Source organism: Arachis duranensis, chromosome 6 (genome assembly GCF_000817695.3).
Source record: "Arachis duranensis cultivar V14167 chromosome 6, aradu.V14167.gnm2.J7QH, whole genome shotgun sequence".
Classification (NCBI taxonomy): Eukaryota; Viridiplantae; Streptophyta; class Magnoliopsida; order Fabales; family Fabaceae; genus Arachis; species Arachis duranensis.
Window position 1 is genome coordinate 34,961,952 of NC_029777.3, and position 19,186 is coordinate 34,981,137.

Below are 19,186 nucleotides of genomic sequence, written 5' to 3' on the forward strand. Positions count from 1 at the left end.
CCACGTTAAGAGTCACGTTAACTAAGTTAACGTGAGCTCTAACGTGAAGAAAGGACTTTGAGCCAACGTTAGTGACACTTAACATTATCACTAATGTTGGCCAATGATCATAAGTGGCCACGTTAGAGTCCACGTTAACTTGGTTAACGTGGCCTCTAACGTTAACAAGGGGAAGGAAGCCAACGTTAGTGACATTCAACATTGTCACTAACGTTGGCCTAAGGTGCAATGTACCACGTTAACTCCCACGTTAACTTGGTTAACGTGGGAGCTAACGTGAGAGGCAAGAATGGTTGACAACGTTAGTGACACCCAACATTGTCACTAACGTTGGAAGCAACTACAAAACCCCAACGAGCCACGTTAACTTCTACGTTAACTTAGTTAACGTGGAAGCTAACGGTAATGAGTGAAAGATGAGCCAACGTTAGTGACACTCAACATTGTCACTAACGTTGGAAATGGTTTGCAAAGCCACGTTAACCTAGTTAACGTGGACTCTAACGTGAGATAGGGGCATATTGGAACGTTAGTGACAATGTTGAGTGTCACTAACGTTCTCGAAGATTGGCACGCCTACGTTAAAAGAGCCACGGTAACTAAGTTAACGTGGACTCTAACGTAGGAAAGGGGGAGGCTCTCAACGTTATTGGGAAAGTTGAGTCCCAATAACGTGTGCGAAGGACAAAGAGGCAACGTTAGTGGCAACGTTTGTGCCACTAACGTTAAGGTTAACGTAGCCTTTACTTGGGTAAGAAACATTAGTGAAAAAGTTGAATGACACTAACGTTTTCGAACCCATTTTCTCACTGAATGTTAACACCTCTAACGTCCTGAGCTAAAGTCTCTGCCCATTTCACACTTTTTCTCTACAAGTAAAGCCAAGCCCAAATGAAAAAGAGAACTGCTTCAAACTCAAGATCCAAAGGCCCAAGACTTGAAGAACCAACTAGAAGCTGAGAAGAGTAGTATATATAGGAGTAGCTTTGAATTATCAAAGGAGTTTTTTTGAAGTGGAGAGTTGGAGGGAGTTCTGAAAGGAAAAAGCATTACTCTCTATTTTACTTTCTCTGCTCTTCTAGTTCAGAATGTATTTTCCATCTTTGTTCTCAGTTTTTAGAGCTATGAACAACTAAACCCATTTCATTTGGTAGGGAGCTCTGTTGTAATTTGATGGATCAATACTAGTTTTCTTCATTCTTCTTCAATCTTTTCTCTTGATTTTACTTGAAAGCTTTCGATCTTCATCCCATTGGGTAGTTATCTTAGAAAAGAAACTATTCAAACTTGGATCCCTTCTGAACCTTGAAAGAGGAATGAAGAGATCAAGCTAGAAATTCTTTCTCATGCTGGACCAAATTGGGTTTGGATGGATATGCGACTATAATCCTCTCAAAACTTGATTTGGGAAATGCATGTGGTATAATCAGTGACCACACTTCATCTCTTCTCATGAGCAATTGACCAATGAATTGGCTATTGATCAAGATTTGAGAGATTGAATTGCAAGAAATTGTAGTTCAATCAATTAAGATTTCCAAGGAGATCAATGAATACATTGATTGAGGAAGAGATGAAAATGAACTTGATCCGGAGAATTGCAACATCTCCTGTGCCCAATGAACTCCCAAATTCTGATCTCACCCATTCTCTTTAATTTCTGCATTTATTTTCATGAGCAAACACCCCATTCCCATTTACAATTCAGCAATTTAATTTCAGTCATTTACTTCCAGTTCTTTAATTCTAGCATTTACTTTTCTGTCATTTACATTCCCGCCATTTTATTTTCTGCAACTCTCAACCCAAATTCTGAATTCGCTCAACTAGAACAATCTTCTAATCAAAGTTGCTTGATCAATCAATCCCTGTGGGATTCGACCTCACTCTATTGTGAGTTTTTACTTGATGACAAATTCGGTACACTTGCCGAAGGAAATTTGTTGAGAAACAATTTCCACCTGCATCATTAGGCGTAGTGACGAACGTAAAAGGATCAATGGATCCTATTCCAGCATGATCGAGAACCGACAGATGATTAGCCGTTCTGTGACAGAGCACCTGGACCATTTTCACTGAGAGGACGGACGGTAGCCATTGACAACGGTGATCCCCCAACATACAGCTTGCAATGGAAAGGAATATGCACGATTGGATGGAGACAGCCAGAAAGCAGACCTTCAAAGAGCCATACAGCACCTTCATACGCTTAGTTGAAATTCCCACCAATGAGTTACATAAGTATCTTTATCTTTATTTCATGCTTTGTTTATCTTTATATTCAAAAACCATTATAACCATTTGAATCCGCCTGACTGAGATTTACAAGGTGACTATACCTTGCTCCACACCAACAGTCTCCATGGGATCGACCTTACTCACGTAAGGTTTATTACTTGGACGACCCAGTGCACTTGCTAGTTAGTGATGCGAGGTTGTGAAGAAAGTGCTAAGATTATAAACGTGCATACCAAGTTGAGTACTGATGAGCGGATAATTTATACGCTTTTTGGCATTGTTTTTAGTATGTTTTTAGTAAGTTTTAGTTAGTTTTTATTATATTTTTATTAGTTTTTAGTTAAAATTCACTTTTCTGGACTTTACTATGAGTTTGTATGTTTTTCTGTGATTTTAGGTATTTTCTGGCTGAAATTGATGGACCTGAGCAAAAATCTGATTCAGAGGTTGAAAAGGACTGCAGATGCTGTTGGATGCTGACCTCCCTGCACTCGAAGTGGATATTCTGGAGCTACAGAAGCCCAATTGGCACGCTCTCAATTGCGTTGGAGAGTAGACATCCTGGGCTTTTCAGCAATGGTCTATACTTTATCCGAGATTTGATGGCCCAAACAGGCGTTCCAAGTCAGCTCAAGAATTCTGGCGTTTAACGCCGGAACTGGCACAAGAATGGGAGTCAAACGCCCAAACTGGCACAAAAGCTGGCGTTTAACTCCAAGAAAAGTCTCTACACATGAAAGCTTCAATGCTCAGCCCAAGCACACACCAAGTGGGCCCGGAAGTGGATTTTTATATAATTTACTCATCTTTGTAAACCTTAAGCTACTAGTTATCTACAAATAGGACATTTTACTATTGTATTTTCATCTTTTGATCACTTGAGATCTTAGGATCATCTTTGGATGTCTAGTTCTTAGATCATGGGGGCTGGCCTCACGGCCATGCCTAGACCTTGTTCTTATGTATTTTCAACGGTGGAGTTTCTACACACCATAGATTAAGGTGTGGAGCTCTGCTGTACCTCGAGTATTAATGCAATTACTACTGTTCTTCTATTCAATTCAGCTTATTCTTATTCCAAGATATTCATTTGCATCCAAGAACATGATGAATGTGATGATTATGTGACACTCATCATCATTCTCACTTATGAACGTGTGCCTGACAACCACTTTCGTTCTACAAGCAAACAAGGCTTGAATGTTTATCTCTTGGATTCCTTAATCAGAATCTTCGTGGTATAAGCTAGAATTGATGGCGACATTCTTGAGAATCAGGAAAGTCTAAACCTTGTCTGTGGTATTCCGAGTAGGATTCAGGGATTAAATGACTGTGACGAGCTTCAAACTCGCGATTGTGGGGCGTTAGTGACAGACGCAAAAGAATCACTGGATTCTATTCCGACATGATCGAGAACTGACAGCTGAATAGCCGTGCTGTGACAGAGCGCGTTGAAAATTTTCACTGAGAGGATGGGACTGTAGCCATTGACAATGGTGATGCCCAACATACAGCTTGCCATGGAAAGAAGTAAGAAGGATTGGATGAAGACAGTAGGAAATCAGAGAGACGGAAGGGACAAAGCATCTCCATACGCTTATCTGAAATTCTCACCAATGAATTACATAAGTATCTCTATCTTTATCTTATGTTTTATTTATCTTTTAATCATTAATACTCCATAACCATTTGAATCCGCCTGACTGAGATTTACAAGTTGATCATAGCTTGCTTCATACCAACAATCTCCGTGGGATCGACCCTTACTCGCGTAAGGTTTATTACTTGGACGACCCAGTGCACTTGCTGGTTAGTTGTGCGAAGTTGTGATAAAGAGTTGAGATTGCACTTGAGCGTACCATGTTGATGGCGCCATTGATGATCACAATTTCGTGCACCAAGTTTTTGGCGCCGTTGCCCGGGTCGTGGTTCGTCCCGCTTGCTCCGGGTCATCATTTGAGATGAAGCTTGGCTAGCCATGTCTAATTCCTTTAGAGTGAAGCTTTAGACTAACATTGCATGATTCCTGGAATTCTTATTAAAAATTTTGAATCTCTTTATTTTCTTTTCCATATAATTTTCGAAAAAATCAAAAAAATTATAAAATCTTAAAACCAAAAAATGTTTTATGTTTCTTGTTTGAGTCTAATGTCTAATTTTAAGTTTGGTGTCAATTGAATTCATCTAATTTTCAAAAAAAAAAAAATTGCATGCATTGTGTTCTTCATTGATCTTCAAGTTGTTCTTGATGATTTTCTTGTTCTGATCTTTAAATTCTCTTGTTTTGTGTGTTTTGTTGTTTCTTATATGCATTCTCAATTTGTTAGTGTCAGTAGTATACAAACTTCTAAGTTTGGTGTCTTGCATGCATTGTTTATTTGATTTTAGTTGCATTTTGATTATTCCTCATCATTAAAAATTAAAAAACTTTTTAATTTGTGTCTTTTCAAGTCAATAATACAGAGAATTGAAGATTCAGAACATATAGCAGAGGAATTACACAGGAAAAGCTGGGCGTTCAAAATGCCCAGTGAGGAAGGAAAACTGGCATTTAAACGCCAGCCAGGGTGCTTGGCTAGGCGTTTAACGCCCAAAAAGGTAGAGTTTTGGGCGTTTAACGCCAAGATGGCACAAGAGGGAAGATTTTGTTTTTAATTCAAATTTTTGTTTCAAGTTTTCATAATTTTTCAAAATCAAATCTTTTTCAAATCATATCTTTTCAATCATATATTTTCAAAATCAATTTCTTTCCATTTTCAAAAATACTTGCTAACAATTAATGATTTGATTCAACATTTCAAGTATGTTGCCTTTTCTGTTGAGAAAGGTTTAATGTCTGAATCATATCTTTTAAATTTCTTGTTAGCTAAGTCATTAATTTTAAAAATCAAATCTTTTTAAACTATTTTTCAATCATATCTTTTCAATCATATCTTCTTAATCACATCTTTTTCAAAATAGTTTTCAATCATATCTTTTTTATTTCCAATTTCAAAATCTTTTTCAAAAATCACCTTATTTCTTTCCCACTCTTAATTTTCGAAAATCATAAATCATATTTTCAAAATTTCTTTTAATTATTTTAAAATCTTTTACTTTATTTTCGAAAATTTTCCCCTATTCTCACATCCTTCCATTTATGGACTAACACTCATCCTCAATGCACAATTCGAACTCTATCTCTCTTGATAAGTTCGAATTCTTCTACCTCCTCCTTCTATTTTCCTTTTCCTCTGACACCTCAAGGAATCTCTATACTGTGACATAGAGGATTCCATATTTTCTTTTCTCTTCTCTTTCATATGAGTAGGAGCAAAGACAAAAGCATTCTTGTTGAGGCTGACCCTGAACCTGAAAGGACCTTGAAGCGAAAGCTAAGAGAAGCTAAAGCACAACTCTATGTAGAGGACCTAACAGAAATCTTCAAACAAGAAGAAGACATGGCAGCCGAAAACAACAACAATGCCAACAATGCAAGGAAGGTGCTGGGTGACTTTATTGCACCTACTCTTGACTTCTATGGGAGAAACATCTCTATCCCTCCCATTGGAGCAAACAACTTTGAGCTTAAGCCTCAATTAGTTTCTCTAATGCAACAGAATTGCAAGTTCCATGGACTTGCATTGGAAGATCTTCATCAGTTTTTAGCTGAATTCTTGCAAATCTGTGACACTGTCAAGACTAATGGGGTTGACCCTGAGGTCTACAGACTTATGCTATTCCCTTTTGCTTTAAGAGACAGAGCTAGGATATGGTTGGACTCACAACCTAAAGAAAGCCTGAACTCTTGGGAAAAGCTAGTCAATGCCTTATTGGCAAAGTTCTTTCCACCTCAAAAATTGAGTAAGCTTAGAGTGGAAGTCCAAACCATCAGACAGAAGGAAGGTAAATCCCTCTATGAAGCTTGGGAAAGATACAAACAATTGATTAGAAAGTGTCCCTCTGACATGCTTTCTGAATGGAGCATCATAGGTATCTTCTATGATGGTCTGTCTAAACTGTCCAAAATGTCATTGGACAGCTCTGCTGGAGGATCTCTTCATCTGAAGAAGACACCTGCAAAAGCTCAAGAACTCATTAAAACGGTTGCAAATAACCAATTCATGTACACTTCTGAAAGGAATCCTGTGAACAATGGGACGAATCAGAAGAAAGGAGTTCTTGAGATTGATACTCTGAATGCCATATTGGCTCAGAACAAAATATTGACTCAGCAAGTCAATATAATTTCTCAAAGTCTGTCTGGAATGCAAGCTGCACCAGGCAGTACTAAAGACGCTTCATCTGAAGAAGAAGCTTATGATCCTGAGAACCCATCAATGGAAGAGGTGAATTACATGGGAGAACCCTATGGAAACACCTATAATCCTTCATGGAGAAATCATCCAAATCTCTCATGGAAGGATCAACACAGACCTCAACAAGGTTTCAACAATAATAATGGTGGAAGAAACAGGTTTAGCAATGGCAAGCCTTTTCCATCATCTTCTCGGCAACAGACAGAGAATTCTAAGCAGAGCCACTCTGACTTAGCAACTATGGTCTATGATCTAATCAAAACCACTCAAAGTTTCATGACTGAAACAAGGTCCTCCATTAGAAACTTGGAGGCACAAGTGGGTCAGCTGAGTAAGAAAGTTACTGAACTCCCTCCTAGTACTCTTCCAAGCAATACAGAAGAGACTTCAAAAGGAGAATGCAAGGCCATTAACATGACCCACATGGCCAAACTTGGAGAGGAGGAAGAGGCAGTGATCGCCACTGAGGAAGACCTCAATGGACGTCCACTGGCCTCCAATGAGTTCCCTAATGAGGAACCATGGGAATCTGAGGCTCATAATGAGACCATAGAGATTCCATTGGATTTACTTCTGCCATTCATGAGCTTTGATAAGTATTCTTCCTCTGAAGATGATGAAGATGTTACTGAAGAGCAAGTTGCTATGTACCTTGGAGCAATCATGAAGCTAAATGACAAGTTATTTGGTAATGAGACTTAGGAGAACGAACCTCCTTTGCTCACCAAAGAACTGGATGACTTGACTAGGCAGAGATTACTTCAATAGAGACAGGATCCTGAGAAGTTTTCAATACCTTGTACCATAGGCACCATGACCTTTGAGAAGGCCCTGTGTGACCTAGGGTCAAGCATAAACCTCATGCCTCTCTCTGTAATGGAGAAGCTAGGGATTTTTGAGGTACAAGCTGCAAGAATCTCACTAGAGGTGGCAGAAAATTCAAGAAAACAAGCTTATGGACTTGTAGAGGATGTTCTGGTAAAGATTGAAGACCATTACATCCCTGTTGATTTTATAGTCCTAGAGACTGGGAAGTGCATGGATGAATCCATCATCCTTGGCAGACCCTTCCTAGCCACAGCAAAGGCTGTGATTGATGTTGACAGAGGAGAATTGATCATTCAAGTGAATGAAGAATCCTTTGTGTTTAAGGCTCAAGGATACCCCTCTGTAACCATGGAGAGGAAGCATGAAGACCTTCTCTCAAAATAGAGTCAAACAAAGCCCCCACAGTCAAACTCTAAGTTTGGTGTTGAACCCCCACATTCAAACTCTAAGTTTGGTGTTGGGAGGTTCTAACATTGCTTTGAGTATCTGTGAGGATCCATGAGAGCCCACTGTCAAGCTACTGACATTAAAGAAGCGCTTGTTAGAAGGCAACCCAATGTTATATTTATCTATTTTCCTTTGTTATTTTATGTTTTCTGTAGGTTGATGATCATGTGAAGTCACAAAAACAATTGAAAAAGCAAAAACAGAATGAAAAATAGAAAGAAAAACACCCTGGAGGAAAATTTGCTGGCATTTAAACGCCAGTGAAGACAGCAAATGGGCGTTTAACGCCTAGTCTGGCACCATTCTGGGCGTTTAACGCCAGAAAGGGGCACTAGACTGGCGTTTAATGCCAGGAATGGGCAAGAAGCTGGCGTTAAACGCCAGAAATGGGCACCAGTCCGGTGTTTAATGCCAGGATTGGCAGAAGGAGCATTTTTGCTCGCCACTTGGTGCAGGGATGAATTATCCTTGACACCTCAGGATCTGTGGACCCCACAGGATCCCCACCTACCCCACCACTCTCTCTCTTCTTCACCCATTTACCAATCACCTCAACACCTCTTCCCCAAAAACCCCTCACCTATCAAATCCTACCATCCTCTTCACCACTCACATCCATCCTTTATAAAACCCCACCTACCTCACCATTCAAATTCAAACCACTTTCCCTCCCAAACCCACCCATAATGGCTGAAACCTACCTCTCTCTCCACCCCTATATAAACCCTTCTTCACTCCTTCATTTTCACACAACCTAAACACTACTTCTCCCCCTTGGCCGAACCACAAAGCCCCCTCCATCTCCTCTATTTCTTCTTCTTCTTCTTCTCTCTTCTTTCTTCTTTTGCTCGAGGACTAGCAAACCTTCTAAGTTTGGTGTGGTAAAAGCATTGCTTTTTGTTTTTCCATAACCATTTATGGCACCTAAGGCCGGAGAAACCTCTGGAAAGAGGAAAGGGAAGGCAAAAGCTTCTACCTCCGAGTCATGGGAGATGGAGATATTCATCTCAAGGGTGCATCAAGACCACTTCTATGAAGTTGTGGCCATGAAGAAGGTGATCCCCGAGGTCCCTTTCAAACTCAAAAAGAGTGAATATCCGGAGATCCGACATGAGATCCAAAGAAGAGGTTGGGAAGTTCTTACCAACCCCATTCAACAAGTCAAAATCTTAATGGTTCAAGAGTTCTATGTCAATGCATGGATCACCAAGAACCATGATCAAAGTGTGAACCCGGACCCAAAGAATTGGCTTACAATGGTTCGGGGGAAATGCTTAGATTTTAGTCCGGAAAATGTAAGGTTGGCATTCAACTTGCCCATGATGCAAGGAGATGAACACTCCTACACTAGAAGGGTCAACTTTGATCAAAGGTTGGACCAAGTTCTCATAGACATTTGTGAAGAGGGCGCTCAATGGAAGAGAGATTCAAGAGGGAAGCCAGTTCAACTGAGAAGGCATGACCTCAAGCCCGTGGCTAGGGGATGGTTGGAGTTTATCCAACGCTCAATCATTCCTACTAGCAACCGGTCCGAAGTTACTATAGACCGGGCTATCATGATTCATAGCATCATGATTGGAGAAGAAGTAGAAGTTCATGAGGTTATATACCAAGAACTTTATAAGGTGGCGGACAAGTCCTCTACCTTGGCAAGGTTAGCCTTTCTTCATCTCATTTGTCACCTCTGTAATTCAGTTGGAATTAATGGTGCACGAAATTGTGATCACTACTTTTTACAACTCAAATAATCCCCGGTAATGAATCCAAAAACTTGGTGTTCAATACCATGGTATAAACACAACTTCGCACAACTAACCAGCAAGTGCACTGGGTCGTCCAAGTAATAAACCTTACGCGAGTAAGGGTCGATCCCACGGAGATTGTTGGTATGAAGCAAGCTATGGTCACCTTGTAAATCTCAGTCAGGCAGATTCAAGTGGTTATGGATGATATATGAATAAAGCATAAAGTAAAGATAGAGATACTTATGTAATTCATTGGTGAGAACTTCAGATAAGCGAATGGAAATGCTTTGTCCCTTCCATCTCTCTACTTTCCTACTGTCTTCATCCAATCCTTCCTACTCCTTTCCATGGCAAGCTGTATGTTGGGCATCACCGTTGTCAGTGGCTACAATCCCATCGTCACAGTCATTCAATCATTGAATCCTACTCAGAATACCACAGACAAGGTTTAGACCTTCCGGATTCTCTTGAATGCCACCATCAATTCTAGCTTATACCACGAAGATTCCGGTTAAAGAATCCAAGAGATAAACATTCAAGCCTTGTTTGCTTGTAGAACGGAGGTGGTTGTTAGGCACGCGTTCATAAGTGAGAATGATGATGAGCGTCACATAATCATCACATTCATCAAGTTCTTAAGTGCGAATGAATATCTTGGAATAAGAACAAGCTGAATTGGCTGAATTGAATAGAAGAACAGTAGTAATTGCATTAATACTCGAGGTACAGCCGAGCTCCACACCTTAATCTATGGTGTGTAGAAACTCCACCATTGAAAATACATAAGAACAGGGTCTAGGCATGGCCGAATGGCCAGCCTCCCAATACATGATCAAAAGACTCCAAATGATCAAGGATCAAAAGATTCAAAGATCTAAAGATGATCTAAGATCCCAAGATGAAAATACAATAGCAAAAGGTCTTATTTATAAAGAACTAGTAGCCTAAGGTTTACAAAAATGAGTAAATGACAGAAAAATCCACTTCCGGGCCTACTTGGTGTGTGCTTGGGCTGAGCATTGAAGCATTTTCGTGTAGAGACTTCTCTTGGAGTTAAACGCCAGCTTTTGTGCCAGTTTGGGCGTTTAACTCCCATTCTTGTGCCAGTTCCGGCGTTTAACGCTGGGCATTCTTGAGCTGATTTAGAACGCCAGTTTGGGCTATCAAATCTCGAGAAAAGTATGGACTATTATACATTGCTGGAAAGCCCAGGATGTCTACTTTCCAACGCCATTAATAGAGCGCCAATTGGGTTTCTGTAGCTCCAGAAGATCCACTTCGAGTGCAGGGAGGTCAGAATCCAACAGCATCTGCAGTCCTTTTTAGTCTCTGAATCAGATTTTTGCTCAGGTCCCTCAATTTCAGCCAGAAAATACATGAAATCACAGAAAAACACACAAACTCATAGTAAAGTCCAGAAAAGTGAATTTTAACTAAAAACTAATAAAAATATACTAAAAACTAACTAAATCCTACTAGAAACATACTAAAAACAATGCCAAAAAGTGTACAAATTATCCGCTCATCAATTAACATAGAGGGAGACATCCTCATTGATGAGGACAAGCCCATCACTAAGAAAAAGATGGAGCAAACAAGAGATCCCACTCATCATGAAATCCCTGAGATGCCTCAAGGGATGCACTTTCCTCCATAAAACTAAGGGGACCAAATCAACACCTCCCTAGGAGAATTGAGTTCCAACATGGGACAACTAAGGGTGGAGCACCAAGAACATTCCATCCTCCTCCATGAAATTAGAGAAGATCAAAGAATCATGAGAGAGGAGCAACAAAGGCAAGAAAGAGACATTGAGGAGCTCAAGCACTCCATAAGATCTTCAAGAGGAAGAACAAGCCGCTATCACTAAGGTGGACCCATTCTTTAACTTCCTTGTTCTTTATTTTTCTGTTTTTCGAATTTTCATGCTTATGTTTATCTATGTTTGTGTCTTATGATCATTAGTGTCTTAGTGTCTATGCCTTAAAGTTATGAATGTCCTATGAATCCATCACCTTTCTTAAATGAAAAATGTTCTTAATTAAAAAAGAGAAGAATTACATGAATTTTGAAATTTATAACAGATTAATTATTTTTATGTGGTAGCAATACTTTGACTTCTGAATGTATGCTTGAACAGTGCATATGTCTTTTGAATTTGTTGTTCATAAATGTTGGCTCTTGAAAGAATGATGAAAAAAGGAGACATGTTACTGAGGATCTGAAAAATCAAAAAAATGATTCTTGAAGCAAGAAAAAGCAGTGAATACAAAAAAAAAGAGAAAAAGGCAAGGGTAATAATAAAGTCGTGATCCAAGGCAAAAAGAGTGTGCTTAAGAACCCTGGACACCTCTAATTGGGGACTCTAGCAAAGCTGAGTCACAATCTGAAAAGGTTCACCCAGTTATATGTCTGTGGCATGTATGTATCCGGTGGTAATACTGGAAGACAGAGTGCTTTGGGCCACGGCCAAGACTCATAAAGTAACTGTGTTCAAGAATCATCATACTTAACTAGGGGAATCAATAACACTATCTGGATTCTAAGTTCCTATAGAAGCCAATTATTCTGAATTTCAAAGGATAGAGTGAGATGCCAAAACTGTTCAGAGGCAAAAAGCTAAAAGCCCCGCTCATCTAATTAATACTGATCTTCATAGATGTTTTTGGAATTCATTGTATATTCTCTTCTCTTTATCTTATTTGATTTTCAGTTGCTTGGGGATAATCAACAATTTAAGTTTGGTGTTGTGATGAGCGGATAATTTATACGCTTTTTGGCATTGTTTTTAGTATGTTTTTAGTATATTTTAGTTAGTTTTTATTATATTTTTATTAGTTTTTAGTTAAAATTCACTTTTCTGGATATTACTATGAGTTTGTGTGTTTTTCTGTGATTTCAGGTATTTTCTGGCTGAAATTGAGGGACCTGAGCAAAAATCTGATTCAGAGGCTGAAAAGGACTGTAGATGCTATTGTATTCTGACCTCCCTGCACTCGAAGTGGGTATTCTCGAGCTACAAAAGCCCAATTAGCGCACTCTCAATTGCGTTGGAAAGTAGACATCCTGGGCTTTCCAGAAATATATAATAGCCCATACTTTACCTGAGATTTGATGGCTCAAATAGGCGTTCCAATTCAGCTCAAGAATTCTGGCGTTTAACGCCGGAACTGGCACAAGAATGGGAGTTAAACGCCCAAACTGGCACAAAAGCTGGCGTTTAACTCCAAGAAAAATGTCTACACATGAAAGTCTCCATGCTCAGCCCAAGCACACACCAAGTGGGCCCAGAAGTGGATTTTTATGTAATTTACTCATCTTTGTAAATCCTAAGCTACTAGTTATCTACAAATAGGACCTTTTACTACTGTATTTTCATCTTTTGATCACTTGAGATCTTAAGATCATCTTTGGACGTCTAGTTCTTAGATCATTGGGGGCTGGCCTCTCGGCCATGCCTAGACCTTGTTCTTATGTATTTTCGACGGTGGAGTTTCTACACACCATAGATTAAGGTGTGGAGCTCTGCTGTACCTCAAGTATTAATGCAATTACTACTGTTCTTCTATTCAATTCAGCTTATTCTTATTCCAAGATATTCATTCGCACCCAAGAACATGATGAATGTGATGATTATGTGACGCTCATCATCATTCTCACTTATGAACGCGTGCCTGACAACCACTTCCGTTCTACAAGCAAACAAGGCTTGAATGTTTATCTATTGGATTCCTTAATCAGAATCCTCGTGGTATAAGCTAGAATTGATGGCGGCATTCTTGAGAATTCGGAAAGTCTAAACCTTGTCTGTGGTATTCCGAGTAGGATTAAGGGATTGAATGACTGTGACGAGCTTCAAACTCGCAATTGTGGGGCGTTAGTGACAGACGAAAAAGAATCACTGGATTCTATTCCGACATGATCGAGAACCGACAGCTGAATAGCCGTGCTGTGATAGAGGACATTGAACATTTTCACTGAGAGGACGGGACTGTAGCCATTGACAACGGTGATGCCCAACATACAGCTTGCCTTGGAAAGAAGAAAGAAGGATTGGATGAAGACAGTAGGAAAGCAGAGAGACGGAAGGGACAAAGCATCTCCATACGCTTATCTGAAATTCTCACCAATGAATTACATAAGTATCTCTATCTTTATCTTATGTTTTATTTATCTTTTAATCATTAATCCTCCATAACCATTTGAATCCGCCAGACTTAGATTTACAGGATGACCATAGCTTGCTTTATACCAACAATCTCCGTGGGATCGACCCTTACTTGCGTAAGGTTTATTACTTGGACGACCCAGTGCACTTGCTGGTTAGTTGTGCGAAGTTGTGATAAAGAGTTGAGATTGCAATTGAGCGTACCATGTTGATGGCACCATTGATGATCACAATTTCGTGCACCAAGTAACATTGTTAGAGATCACAATTTCGTGCACCAAGTTTTTGGCGCCGTTGCCGGGGATTATTGAGTTTGGACAACTGACGGTTCATCTTGTTGCCCAGATTAGGTAATTTTCTTTTCAAAAAGTTTTCAAAAATCTTTCAAAAATTTTTCTTTGTTTTCGTTTTCCAAAAAAAAATTTCAAAAAAAAATTAAAAAAAAAATTAATAAAATCATAAAAACCAAAAATATTTTGTGTTTCTTGTTTGAGTCTAGAGTCAATTTTTAAGTTTGGTGTCAATTGCATCTTTTTAATTTTTCTAAGAATTTTCAAAAAATTCATGCATTGTGTTCTTCATGATCTTCAAGTTGTTCTTGATAAGTCTTCTTGTTTGATCTTCATATTTTCTTGTTTTGTGTCTTTTGTTATTTTTCATATGCATTCTTGCATTCATAGTGTCTAAACATGAAAAATTTCTATGTTTGGTGTCTTGCATGTTTTCTTTTCTTGAAAATTTTTCAAAAATAAGTTCTTGATGTTCATCATGACCTTCAAATTGTTCTTGGTGTTCATCTTGATATTCATAGTGTTGTTGCATGCATTATGTGTTTTGATTCATAATTTTCATGTTTTGAGTCATTTATTTATTTTTCTCTCTCATTAAAAATTCAAAAAATAAAAAATATATCTTTCCATTAATTCTCTCATAAATTTCGAAATCTTTGGGTTGACTTAGTCAAAAATTTTTAGAATAAGTTGTTTCTTGTTAGTCAAGTCAAGATTTCAATTTTAAAAATCTTATCTTGTCAAAACTTTTTTTTCAAAAATCAAATCTTTTTCATTCTTCTTTTATATTTTCGAAAATTTCTTTTAAATTGATTTTCAAAATCTTTTTCTTAATTTTATTTCATAATTTTCAAAAACTTTACTAACAATTAATGTGATTGATTCAAAAATTTGAAGTTTGTTACTTTCTTGCTAAGAAAGGTTCAATCTTTAAATTCTAGAATCATATCTTTTAGTTTCTTGTTAGTCAAGTAATCAATTTTAATTTTAAAAATCAAATCTTTATCAAAATAAATTTCAATCATATCTTTTCAAACATATCTTTTTCAAATCATATCTTTTTCAAAATTAATTTCAAAATCTTTTCTAACTTTTTATCTTTCTAAATTTGATTTTCAAATCTTTTTCAACTAACTAATTGACTTTTTGTTTGTTTCTTATCTTTTTCAAAACTACCTAACTACTTTTCTCTCTCTAATTTTTGAAAATCCCTTACCCCTTTTTCAAAATTCTTTTTAATTAACTAATTGTTTCAAATTTTAATTTTAATTTTATTTCTTCTCTTAATTTTTTAATTTTAACTAATAATTAAAATAAAAAAAAATATTTTTCTTCTCTTTTAGTTAATATTCGAATTCCCTCTCTCTCTCTCTCTCTCTCTCTCTCTCTCTCTCATCTTTTTTCATTTATTTATTCATTTGCTAACACTTCTATTCATCTTAAAATTCGAACCCCCTCCTCCTCCCTGTGTTCGAATTCTCCTCTTCTCCTTCTCCTATTCTTATCTTCTTCTACTCACATAAAGGAATCTCTATACTCTGACATAGAGGATTCCATACTTTCTTTGTTTTCTTCTCTCTCATATGAGCAGGAACAAGGAAAAAGGCATTCTTGTTGAAGCTGATCTTGAACTTGAAAGGACCTTGAAAAGGAAGCTAAGAGCAGCTAAAGCACAACACTCTGAAGAAGACCCAACTGAAATTTTCGAACAGGAAAAAGATATGGCAGCCGAACCCAACAACAATGCAAGGAAGATTCTTGGTGACTTTACTGCACTAAATACCAACTTACATGGAAGAAGCATCTCAATTCCTGCCATTGGAGCAAACAACTTTGAACTAAAGCCTCAATTAGTTTCTCTGATGCAACAGAATTGCGAGTTTTATGGACTTCCATCAGAAGATCCTTTCAGTTCTTAACTGAATTCTTGCAGATCTGTGATACTGTTAAGACCAATGGGGTTGATCCTGAGGTCTACAGGTTTATGCTTTTCCCTTTTGCTGTAAGAGACAAAGCTAGAGTATGGTTGGACTCTCAGCCTAAAGATAGCCTGAACTCTTGGGATAAGCTGGTCACGGCTTTCCTAGCCAAGTTCTTTCCTCCTCAAAAGCTGAGCAAGCTTAGAGTGGATGTTCAAACCTTCAGACAAAAAGAAGGTGAATCCCTCTATGAAGCTTGGGAAAGATACAAACAACTGACCAAAAAGTATCCTTCTGACATGCTTTCAGAATGGACCATCCTGGATATATTCTATGATGGTCTGTCTGAATTGTCTAAGATGTCATTGGACCATTTTGCAGGTGGATCTACTCACCTAAAGAAAACGCCTGCAGAAGCTCAGGTACTCATTGACATGGTTGCAAATAACCAGTTCATGTACACTTCTAAAAGGAATCATGTGAGTAAGGGGACGCCTAAAAGGAAGGGAGTTCTTGAAATTGATACTTTGAATGCCATATTGGCTCTGAACAAAATGTTGACTCAGCAAGTCAACATGATTTCTCAGAGTCTAAATGGATTGCTAAATGCATCCAACAGTACTAAAGAAGCATCTTTTGAAGAAGAAGCTTATGATCCTGAGAACCCTGCAATGGCAGAGGTAAATTACATGGGTGAAGCCTTTGGCAACACCTATAACCCATCATGGAGAAATCATCCGAATTTTTCATGGAAGGATCCACAGAAGCAAGGCTTCAATAATAACAATGGTAGAAGAAATAGGTTTAGCAATAGCAAGCCTTTTCCATCATCCTCTCAGCAACAGACAGAGAATTCTGAGAAGAGCCCCTCTAGCTTAGCAAACATAGTCTCTGATCTATCTAAGGTCACTTTGACTTTCATGAATGAAACAAGGTCCTCCATTAGAAATTTGGAGGCACTAGTGGGTCAGCTGAGTAAGAAAATCACTGAAACTCCTCCTAGTACTCTCCCAAGCAATACAGAAGAGAATCCAAAAAGAGAGTGCAAGGCCATTGATATAATCATCATGGCCGAATCCAAAGAGGAAGGGGAGGACGTGAATCCCAATGAGGAAGACCTCTTGGGACGTCTTTCAGATAGAAAGGAGTTCCCTATTGAGGACCTAAAGGAATCTGAGGCTCATATAGAGACCATAGAGATTCCATTAAACCTCTTTCTGCCATTCATGAGCTCTGAGAACTATTCTTCCTCTAAAGAGGATGAAGATGTAACTGAAGACCAAGTTGCTCAATATCTTGGAGCCATCATGAAGCTGAATGCCAAGTTGTTTGTTAATGAAAATTGGGAAAATGAACCTCCCTTGCTCATTAGTGAACTAAATACATGGGTTCAGCAAACTTCACCTCAAAAGAAACAAGATCCTGGTAAATTCTTAATACCCTGTACCATAGGCACCATGACCTTTGAGAAGGCTCTGTGTGACTTGGGGTCAGGTATAAATCTTATGCCACTCTCTGTAATGGAGAAACTGGGGATCTTTGAGGTACAAGCTGCAAGAATCTCATTAGAGACGGCAGACAAGTCAATAAAACAAGCTTATGGATTGGTAGAGGACGTGTTAGTGAAGGTTAAAGGACTTTACATCCCTGCTGATTTCATAATCCTAGACATTGGGAAGGATGAGGATGAATGCATCATCCTTGGAAGACTCTTCCTAGCCATAGTAGGAGCTGTAATTGATGTTGACAGAGGAGAGCTAGTCCTTTAATTGAATGGGGACTACCTTGTATTTAAAGCTCAAGGATCTTCCTCTGCAACCATGGAGAGGAAGCATGAACAGCTTCTCTCAATGTAGAGTCAAATAGAGCCCCCACAGTCAAACTCTAAGTTTGGTGTTGGGAGGCCACAACCAAACTCTAAGTTTGGTGTTGAACCCCCACATTCAAACTCTAAGTTTGGTGTTGGGAGGTCCCTACAATACTCTGAATACCTGTGAGGCTCCATGAGAGCCTACTGCAAGCTATTGACATTAAAGAAGCACTTATTGGGAGGCAACCCAATTTTTATTTATCTATATTTCTATTGTTCTTTTATGTTTTATTAGGTTTATGATCATGTGGAGTCACAAACCAATTGCAAAAATTAAAAATAGAATAAAAAACAGCAGAAGAAAAAGCACACCCTGGAGGAAGAGCTTACTAGCGTTTAAACGCCAGTAAGGAGCATCTGGCTGGCATTTAACGCTAGAACAGAGTATGAAGCTGGCGTTGAATGCCAGAAACAAGCAGCAGTTTGGCGTTTAAACACCAGGATTGCACCCTGAGGAAAGCTGGCGTTAAACGCCAGAAACAAGCAGCAAAGTGGTGTTTAACGCCAGAAACAAGCATAGAGCTAGCGTTTAACGCAGAAACAAGCATCAATCTGGCGTTAAACGCCAGGATTGCATACAAAGGGCAATTTACATGCCTAAAGGGTGCAGGGATGAGAAATCCTTGACACCTCAGGATCCTGTGGACCCCATAGGATCCCCACCTACCTTCTCCCTCTCTCTCACACCTTTTCATAACACTCTTCCCCAAACATCATTCACCAATCACCTCAATCACTCTTCCCCATCACCTCTTCACCACTTACATCCATCCTCTCTTCCCTATAAACCCCACCTACCTTCAAATTCAAAATCTCTTTCCCACAACACAACCCTCTCTTTTCCCCCCTTAGCCGAAACACACACCTTTCTCCCTCTCCTCCATATTTTTTCTTCTTCTATTCTTCCTTTTTCTGCTCGAGGGCGAGCAACATTCTAAGTTTGGTGTGGTAAAAGCATAGGGTTTTTGTTTTTCCATAACCATTGATGGCACCTAAGGCCAGAGAAACCTCTAGAAAGAGGAAAGGGAAGGCAAAAGCTTCCTGATGACAAGTCATCATATACCCATTTTTCAAGCTAATTTCACTTGTTTTGTTAGCATTTATGCACTTTCTTGCATCCTAAGTAAGTGATTTGGAGTGAAAATGCATAACTTCTCTAAATCAAGCAACCACCATGAAATTAATGTTAAATCATGAGGTTTAAGCTAATTTTAATTGAATTTTAATTGATTTATAAGCCTCTTGAATTTAGTGATACTTGGAGTGGTTGTTTTGGTTTATTATAGGTGAAGAAAAGAAAAGAAAAGGAAAAGCGTGGCCTAAGAAGTGTAGCCCAAGGAAAGGAAAGTGTGGTCAAAGCAAGAGGAAGTGTGCCGCATGCAA